Source organism: Setaria italica, chromosome IX (genome assembly GCF_000263155.2).
Source record: "Setaria italica strain Yugu1 chromosome IX, Setaria_italica_v2.0, whole genome shotgun sequence".
In the NCBI taxonomy this organism is placed as follows: Eukaryota; Viridiplantae; Streptophyta; class Magnoliopsida; order Poales; family Poaceae; genus Setaria; species Setaria italica.
In genome coordinates, this window is record NC_028458.1 from 37,433,083 (window position 1) to 37,442,098 (window position 9,016).

Here is a 9,016-nt window from a genome sequence, read left to right on the forward strand (position 1 = left end):
CTGCAACGGGGAAACCATATTGTATGCAGTAGGTCTTATTTGAATCAAATTAGCGGCGTGTAGGACCGCATGATCCCAACATGATATTGGTAATTTGCAATTCTGTAGTAATGGTCTAGCAATTAATTTTACTCTCTTGATAAGAGATTCGGCTAATCTATTTTGTGTATGTACATAAGGAACAGAATGTTCCACATTAATGCCTAGAGCTATACAATAGTCATTGAAGGCATGTGAGGAAAACTCAGCAGCATTGTCCATCCTAATGGATTTGATAGCAAATTCAGGATAATATGCTCATAAAATTTGATAATTTGAGCAATGAACCTTGCAAAAGCATGGTTTCTTGTGGGTAGTAAACATACATGTAACCATCTAGTAGATGCATCAATAAGTACCATGAAGTACCGAAATGGTCCAATTAATGGATGAATAGGACCACAAATGCCTCCTTGAATGCGTTCAAGAAATTGTAGTGGTTCAGCCTTAATTTTAAGATAAGAGGGTCGTAAAATTAATTTTCCCATGGAACATGCGGTGCACACAAAGTCTGAAGGCTTGGGAAATTTTGAAGTGTTCAATTTGTGACCAATTGAATTGCCGATAATTTTTCTCATCATCCCAATTCCGGGATGACCAAGGCGATCATGCGTGATTCCAGGATGACCAAGGTGATCATGCCAAACCTTGAAGGCATCAAGATTTTGAAAAATTATCTTGTATGCAACATGTTGTACGGGTTTGATGTATGTGTAATACAATCCTGTTGATAGGTAAGAAATTTTCTCAAGCATTTGCTTGTTATATCCATCATTTTTAGTGATGAATAGATATTCATCTTTGTTGTCACTATGTGTTTCCACATGGAAACCATTGCGACGGATATCTTTGTAACTCAATAAGGTACAAGTTGAATCAGGATACAAGAGTGCATCCTCAATTACTATTTGAGTGCCCATAGGGAGACTTATTGTGGCCGGACTGGAACCAACAATCACAGCATCACAGCCCATGATAGTTGTGACATTTCCTTTACTCTTTTTGAGAGTTTGGAAATATTTAATTTCCCTAAGTATGGTGCTAGTGGTGCAACTATCCACCAAACAAATTTCTTCCTCCATTTGGATTGTCCCCATAGGGTAATCTAAAATGAGTAAATCAAAATTAAGATTTTGACTCATACATTATATATACATACTTTATTTAAATAAGTATCATATGTCTTACAATACTTGAGACAACAAATATTTACAACACAATATTACATAAATATGGCTTATAGAACTAAATTCTTTTGGAGAGCATGGACACTAATTCATGTCTCCAAACATGTCATTGGATTGAAAATCCACGAGCACGTCATCAGTGCTATCCACGAGCATGTCGTCAGTGCTGAATAAGTCATCCAACTGTGGTGGGATCTTCTCATGTTGTGTTCTGCAGGAACATCTTTGGAGCAACTGATGTCAGTAGATTGAGTAGTGAAGTGCACTTCAAACTTATCCCCACGAACTTGCTTTACAATATATTTTTGGTATAAATCAACCAAATGCTTGGCAGTGTGACACTTTCTAGTGGTGTGGCTCTGACAACCACACCTCTGACAAACTTGAGAGTTGTCATGATGATTATGTTTCTTAAAAGTGCATTTGCCTTTGTTAGAATCTTTGCCTTTCTAGTAATTCTGGTTCTTCCATTTTCCCTTGAAATTCTTTTTGAATTTCTTACCACCAAACTTTTTGTTATTATTCTGAGCATTGAAGTGAACTTCAGACAGAGGTGCTGCACCCACGGGGCGCAGTTGATGGTTCTTTGTTAAGAGCTCATCAAGTTTTTTTACTTGAAGTAAATCATATATTAAGTCAGAATATTTGATTTAGTTGTGGCGGCAATATTGTTGTTGCAATATCCTATTTGCACGGAGATTGTAGACAAAATCTTTTCAATCATTTCTGCATCATCCAAAGGTTGATTGCAGAAATGAAGCTTGGAACAAATCTTGTGAACTGCTGAATTGTATTCTTCAACAAATTTGAAATCCATAAGATGGAGTAGAGACCACTCGCATTTTGCTTCTGGCAGAATTACAATTTGCTGTTGATTATGGCGCTCTTTGAGTGAATCCCGAAGTTTCTTAGGATCATCTTCCATGATGTATTCATTTTTTAGATCTAGATGAAGATGATGCCTTAGAAAGTGCAAGGTTCTGAACTTGTCTACTTCAGGAATAGGAGCTTGTGGATTAGGTTCATTGAGTGTTCCAATGAAATCTTTTGCTATAAGCACTATTTTTACATCCATAGCCCAAGTCAGATAGTTGGTACCATCTGCTGCAAGTTCAGTGAAATCTTTGTTGATTAAATGAGCCATTTTGCTACATAAGAGAACCATGTATAGGATTAATTTACTGAGGTAAATTTATGTTGTAAAGTGAGCAAAATAGTGAATGTAAGATGATTCTTACAATAAAAATTAAGGTATAGGACATTTTAATTCATGTAGGAATAAATGACTTGATAGTCATATTCAATGTTGTCCATTTATATGAAAATTGGATATACACTTTGAAGGTAATCATCAAAAAGATGTAGACCTCTTAGTAATGAGTAAAAGCTGCCTAAAAGCATGGTCTCTGGGCTAATAAATTCTTAGAAAAGAACTTATCGCAGCCGATGCCTAGGTCCTATCACCTCGTGCTGTTCCAAAATCATATGTATAGGCCTTAATTTTAATTTTGCTTTATGTTCTACTTGATGTAGAACATTGATTAAGTATTAATCATGCAAAAAAATAAATTGCATATGTAAAGATTGTTCTAACACCAATGAAAGATCTGCGAATCATGATGATGCTCAATTACTGCAGTAAAGTTGGCATCCTTATTATATAGGTGCTAATACCTGATGGTATATCTAATAATGTGCATGACAACACATATTTACAGAACAATCCAAGGGTTAAAACATAAACATGCAGAACAGCATATTCTAAACATGTAAATAAAGGTAAGCCTGGGGGCTATCTTGTAAAATGGAGGAGGAGGCAAGGTGGCCTCGTCCGGCCTGGGCTTGGCCCGTGGCAGCCCATTAGCCTCCAAGCTGTGCAGGCCGCAGCGGCCTGACCGTGAGCACTGCTAGCCTGATGGCCTTGCGACCCAGGTCGGCCCGGCCAGCACAGCATGGCCTGCAGGCCGGCTCCAGCCTATGGCAGGCCCAGGCGGCCGAATAGGTGGCCCATATAAAGGGTGAGGGCGAGTTGAACCCTAACCGGCCACTCCCCCTAAGCCACCGCAGCCAGCCTATGGTGGCTGCGCCACCAACGCCGTCAAGCCATCCCGTGCTTCAGCCTCCATTTCACAGCCCCTCCCTAGTTGCTGACCTCTCGCCGGCCGCCAGCCTTGGCCGACCACTTAGCTCTCGGAAGAGAGCCCCAACGTGGCGGGGCTCCAGGTGCCGCGCCGAAGTCCCAAGCGGCTGTCCACGGCCATGATGTGGCTGAGGGAACTAGGTGCAGCGGGCGCCGCCGCCTGGCTTGTCATAGAGGATGCAGGCGTGGAGGCGCCATCGTCCTTGAAGAATGGCGGCATACCGCGGCGTGCTACCATGGTCCCGATGGTAAAGCTTGGGTGCATCGTCGTTGTACTCCCGACGAGGCCGAAGATCATGGTGGCGGCGGTGAAGGAGGTGATGGCGCCGTGGCGGCCACCGTTTGTGGAGGGACCGGCCTGAGGGCCAAAGTCGGCGATGCCAGCCGCCACCATTGTTGTCGTCCCAGTGAGTTGAGGTCAGGGATGACCCCAATACCCTCTGTGGTGGTCCGTGGACGGTGGATCCTCAGCACCAGAGGACGGCGAGGTGGCTCCTCTGGTGGTGTGGGCATCAAAAGAGGAGTTGCAGTGGAGGAGTTCTGGCCAGTGACGACAAGACCGGCGGTGTACGGTGGCGTAGCCGTACGTGTGTGCTCGAAAGAGGTACCGGTGGAACTGCTTGTGGCCGTCGGCGCTTGGCGTGTTGCGGGCCGTGAGGGGCCAGGCCGTTGGCCTGGGCTCTGTGGTGGTGTACGGCAAGGACTGTGCCGACGAGGTGACTAGCGTCCCCATTCAGTGAAGACACAGCATCCTCAGCCACCACGGAGGCGGCGACCGCGGCGTCCTAGGACGGTGGCCATGGTGTGCAAAGAAGTTGCCGCTTCTATTGCAGAAGCAAAACCTTGGGCGTCTGTCATGGTTCCAGCGCTGGCCACCGAGAGGAAGAACAAGGAAGCCATTTTCTATGGCAATGAAGCGTAAGTGTCCAAAATCCATCTTACCCTCTGGTGGTGAGGCCCTCTGGCCTCTGTCCTTCTTCTTGCGCTCAGTGTAGAACAAAGTGTCTGATAACGTATTGGAAAGTGAAAAGTGGAATGATATAATGGAATAGGATGATCTCATTGATGTACTATTTACATATTTATAGGTGACAGTTCGAAAAGGCCATGGCCCCTTCATGAGGTGGCCCTTTTACTAAAAGGTGTCTCCCTTAACTGCTAATGACATCACTAATCCATGTAATAATCATATGTTTAATTAATAACATAATTAAGGTAATTGATCTAATGATTCACAACACCAATCATGGTTTTTTTCTGCATGTTTAAGACAATATCAATTGTGAAAATTTAAAGAAGCATTAAATTAGAAAGCAAATGTAAACAGAGCAGCAAGCATTCTTGCACGTGCAAACATATTGCCAAAGAAACAAGACGAAACTAACGGCAAAGATAAATTCTGGACACTACTGAATCAGACTACCACTCCTACTGTACTTGCTAACAAATTAAAAACCAATCACTGGAACACCATGTCAAACTAGCTGTTGCTTCACTTGGTCTTGACGACCCCTTCGTTCCCGGCGAGCAGCAGGTACTTGTCCTTCCTCGTGAGTGCCGTCCCCTCGAACCCGAGCGCGGAGGCTAGCGCGCGCTGCACCTCGTTGGCCACCTCGATGCTGCTCTTGCCGCTCTCCTCGAAGTTCACCGGCTCCAGGAACTGGACGCTGTACTCCGGCCGGGGGTTCATCAGGAAGTAGACCGAGTCGAAGCTCTTGGCGACGGGCGACGTGGACGTGGCGTAGAACACCGTCGTGATCGCGTCGACCGCCACGGGGGTCACCTCGAGGGCGAGCTCGGTGAACAGCGGGCTGAACCGGAGCAGGTAGGGCTCGCGGCACGTCGTGCCCTCGGGGCACACGACCACGTCGCCCCGCGCCAGCATCGACGACATGCGGCGCCGGTCCTCCTCGCGGTTGCGGGTCAGCCGCCGGAGCGGGATGGGCGAGAGCACCTCCGACAGGCGGCTCAGGCTGTACGTCACGGCGGCGACGGGCCGCTTGAGCGCGCAGGCGATGCCGATCGGGTCCAGGAGCGTGCGGTGGTTGCAGGCGTAAAGCCGGCCGCCGCGGGGCTTGCCCGTGCCCTCGGCGTCGCCGTCGTCTGCCGCAGGAGTGGCGCCGATGACGCGCACCCTCACCCCGGTGAGCCCGGCGACGACGCTCGACAGGCGCCACGGGAGGAGGACGTAGATGGCGATGCGGATGACGGCGAGGACGACGGCGAAGGGGAAGTAGATGTACATGGCGAGCGCGGCCACCGGCGTCGGCGTGAACGCCAGCCGGCCGTCGTGGAACACCATGGGCTTCGGGGAAATGCACGAGGTCTTCTGGGTTTGCTTCAGGACGCGCGCCAGCCTCTTCATGTCGATCTCTGACTCGGTCATAACGCCGGTGAGGTATCGTTGCCCTCCCTCGAGCTCCTTCCCCACCACCGCATTGAACCCCACGTACTCTTTCAAGAACGCCTCCACCATCACCGTCGGGAACGTCCGGGTCACGGCCACCACCTTCACCTCCTTGGGCAACGCCTTGAGCTCCTCGATAGCGCGCATGTCCGACGCCTCTCGGAAGAAGAGCTTGGGGAGCACGGCCCTTCCGATCCTCGCCGCCTCGTCGCGCCGCAGCCCGCAGAAAGAGACGAACGCCATGGCCTTGGCGCGCGCCCCGTGGGACAGCACGTGCAGGACGGGGTAGAGCGCGAGCAGGACGAGGCCCCGGATGTAGCCGCCCGCCTCGACGGCGACGAGGAAGTAGGGCGGGAACGCCGCGCCCCGCGACGGGTTCAGGAGCAGCGCGTCCGCATCGACCACCAACGCGTTGTCACCGAGCCGGCGTACCAGCTCGGAAGGTGCCGCCGCGGGCACCACCGTGCTCGTCCTCGCGCCCGGCAGGAGCCTGCCAACGAGGCTGCGGTTGATGAAGCGGTGGATGCTGAGCACGCGGTTGGCGAAGCGCTCGCCGGACGTCGACATGATGGTTGCCTCTAATCACCTGACTTTTTTCGATCAATATCTAAAATTATTGCTCACGCAACGCTGGAACGCCTGTGTTCTACGGTTATATTTATTAGTTGAAAAAAGGCGCTTGTGACCGACTATATCACGGAAACGACTACATGAGCCTACTCCGACTCGTAGTTGCAGCATAGCAGAGCTCGGAGCCTCGGACTCGGCATGTAGCCGAACACGAAACGGACTGCAAGTCTGACCCGGTTATGTTCCGCTTCCGCTTCCGTGTGATTCTTGGTTTGCTGTTTGGGCCGATATCGCTCAATCAGGCCCAGCTCAGGTGGAGGGTTGCGCAGTAAAAGTAATATCAAGATCTCAAAAAAAAAGTAATAGTAATATCAAAGGAAAAGATAATGCATCAAAAGGTGTGTGTTACTTTTACTATTCTATACATATATGAAATATGTTTGTGTAGATCTATATTACAAATCGGCTGGAAGGGGTGTGTTACACATCGTCACTCAGGCGACAAAATAAAATGTGTAGTCTACCAAGCAGCAGCGCGAGAGCAGAGCGCTGTGATTGCGTGCATTGCGATTAAGGGACGGGAAGATCGGAGGAAGAGAAGTTTTTAGTTTTGAATCTTCGCAGCATGTATGAAATGATGCCAAAACGTGGAACTGGCCAAACCATGCATACAGTCAACGTAAAGACCAAACAAAGATAGTTCAATTGCATATGTAAGGGGGTGTTTGGATCCTTAAGCTAAAGTCTAGTCCATGTCACAACGAATCTTTGGAGACTAATTAGGAGGAGTAAACATGAGTAAATTATAAAACTAATTACACGGATGGAAGCTAATTCGCGAGACGAATTTATTAATCCTAATTAATTCATGATTAGCACATGTTTACTGTAGCATCACATTGTCAAATCACGGACTAATTGGGCTTAATAAATTCGTCTCGCAAATTAGCCTTCATCTATGCAATTGGTTTTGTAATTAGTCTATATTTAATATTCCTAATTAGTATATAAACATTCAATGTGACAGGAACTTTAGTCCGGACTAAAGAACCAAACACCCCCTAAATCCTAAAGCCCAAATGACTGCGAGCCTCTTTGGTTTGCTCCCAGTTTTTGCCCAGCCAAAATGAGTGAAAGAGCATATAGGCCTCTTGTGGGTTTTGGTGATTGAAAGGGAGAAGTAATTAAAGGACTAATGAGCTTGTTGAGCTTTGGCAAGGTTTTATTAGAAATGACAAAGTCAAGCTCATGTCATGTGAAGCATGCAAAAGTAAAGAAATGACAAGCAAAGATTGAATTAAGTGAAAGAGATAAAGATAGAAGTGAAATTGTATGGTCTCATTGGTTGTTTGCTTGTATAATCAAAAAAAGTTGAAAAATGCATGAGGATTGATCAAGATTACAACAATAATATATGTGATCAAGAGCAATGGTGAACTGAATGGAATTTCAATGATAGGTTGCTTGGTCACATGGATGGCATTTCTTATTAGTATTTCAAGGAAAGTTAAGATAGAAGATTACTTGGTCATAATGTTTGTATAAGAACAATATTCAAGTATGAATCAAGTTCAAGTATTCGAAGATATGGATTTTAAATGGGTATTCATTGTTGATGTCAAAGCAAAGCTAAACTCAAAGTAGTATGATTGGAGGAAGAAGTAAAGCAAGTGATTAGCAACGAGGAACTAAGCAAAGTTTGGTCAAGCGACGGCTTGAGCCATGGGATCTTTGCTAGGGTTAGGCCTGTTCGCTTTAGCTTATAAGCCGGCTGAAAAGCTGAAACGGCTGATTTGTTGTGAGAGGAAAACACTGTTTGATGGCTGATAAGCCAGCTGAATAAGCTGAAGCGAACAAGATCAAGAAGCTAGTGCTTGGAAGAACTTCGAGGAACCAATCAAGCCACGAAAAGTGAAGCATTGCAAAGCATCAAATTATTGTTGGATCACAATAATTGAGGTGACTTGAGCTTGTCAAGTTGATTATTGATCATATATGTTGAGGAACATCAAGTCACTAGCTCAAGGAGGATAATGCTCAAGAAAGAGAAAGAAATACTTGGAAACCCCTCAAAGTGTGATTTTGAAAAAAAAACGGCATGATGATTATGTTCAAGCTCAAGTGGTTGATATTGTGTTTATTCTTTGATCTTGAGTATAGGTAACGACGTACTATCAACAGGGATGCAATGTGGATAACTTCACTTATGTCTCGGTGCTCAAATCTAACCTTTCAAGTGTTAACATGAGAGAAACACTTGTCACAACACTTGCACTAGGTGGTCTTGAAGCTTGTTTTCAGTGGGAATGGATACTCCTCTGACTAAGCTTTTCATAGAGTCCAAGATCATCGAATTCAGAGTCCAGAGTAAAAAGTTATGGTCTTTTCTCTGAGGTGTCTTGTGCTATCTAGTGGACCTATGAAAATTCCGGAGAATTCTACGAAGATTCCGTAAGTTGCGAAGATTCCGAAGAATTTTGTAGAGTTTCTGGAACTTTTTGAACCTAACGGTTAGTTTTGGGGTTCCGGAGTTTTCGAAGGTTTTTCTAGAGATTGCATAACTTAACTGCCCAAAGCTCCCATTTAGTGTTGCTGGTTCCCCACACGATAAACACATCTCCACAGCTCTTTTGAGCCCTCCCATCTCTAGGATTGTAAGAGATTTGAGAAGAG

The 9,016-nt window shown here is 46.1% G+C and overlaps 1 pseudogene; it reads right to left on the reverse strand.

The window, feature by feature from the left end:
- Positions 1–4,846: 4,846 nt before the first annotated feature.
- Positions 4,847–6,340, reverse strand: LOC101776498 (annotated as a pseudogene).
- Positions 6,341–9,016: the final 2,676 nt, after the last annotated feature.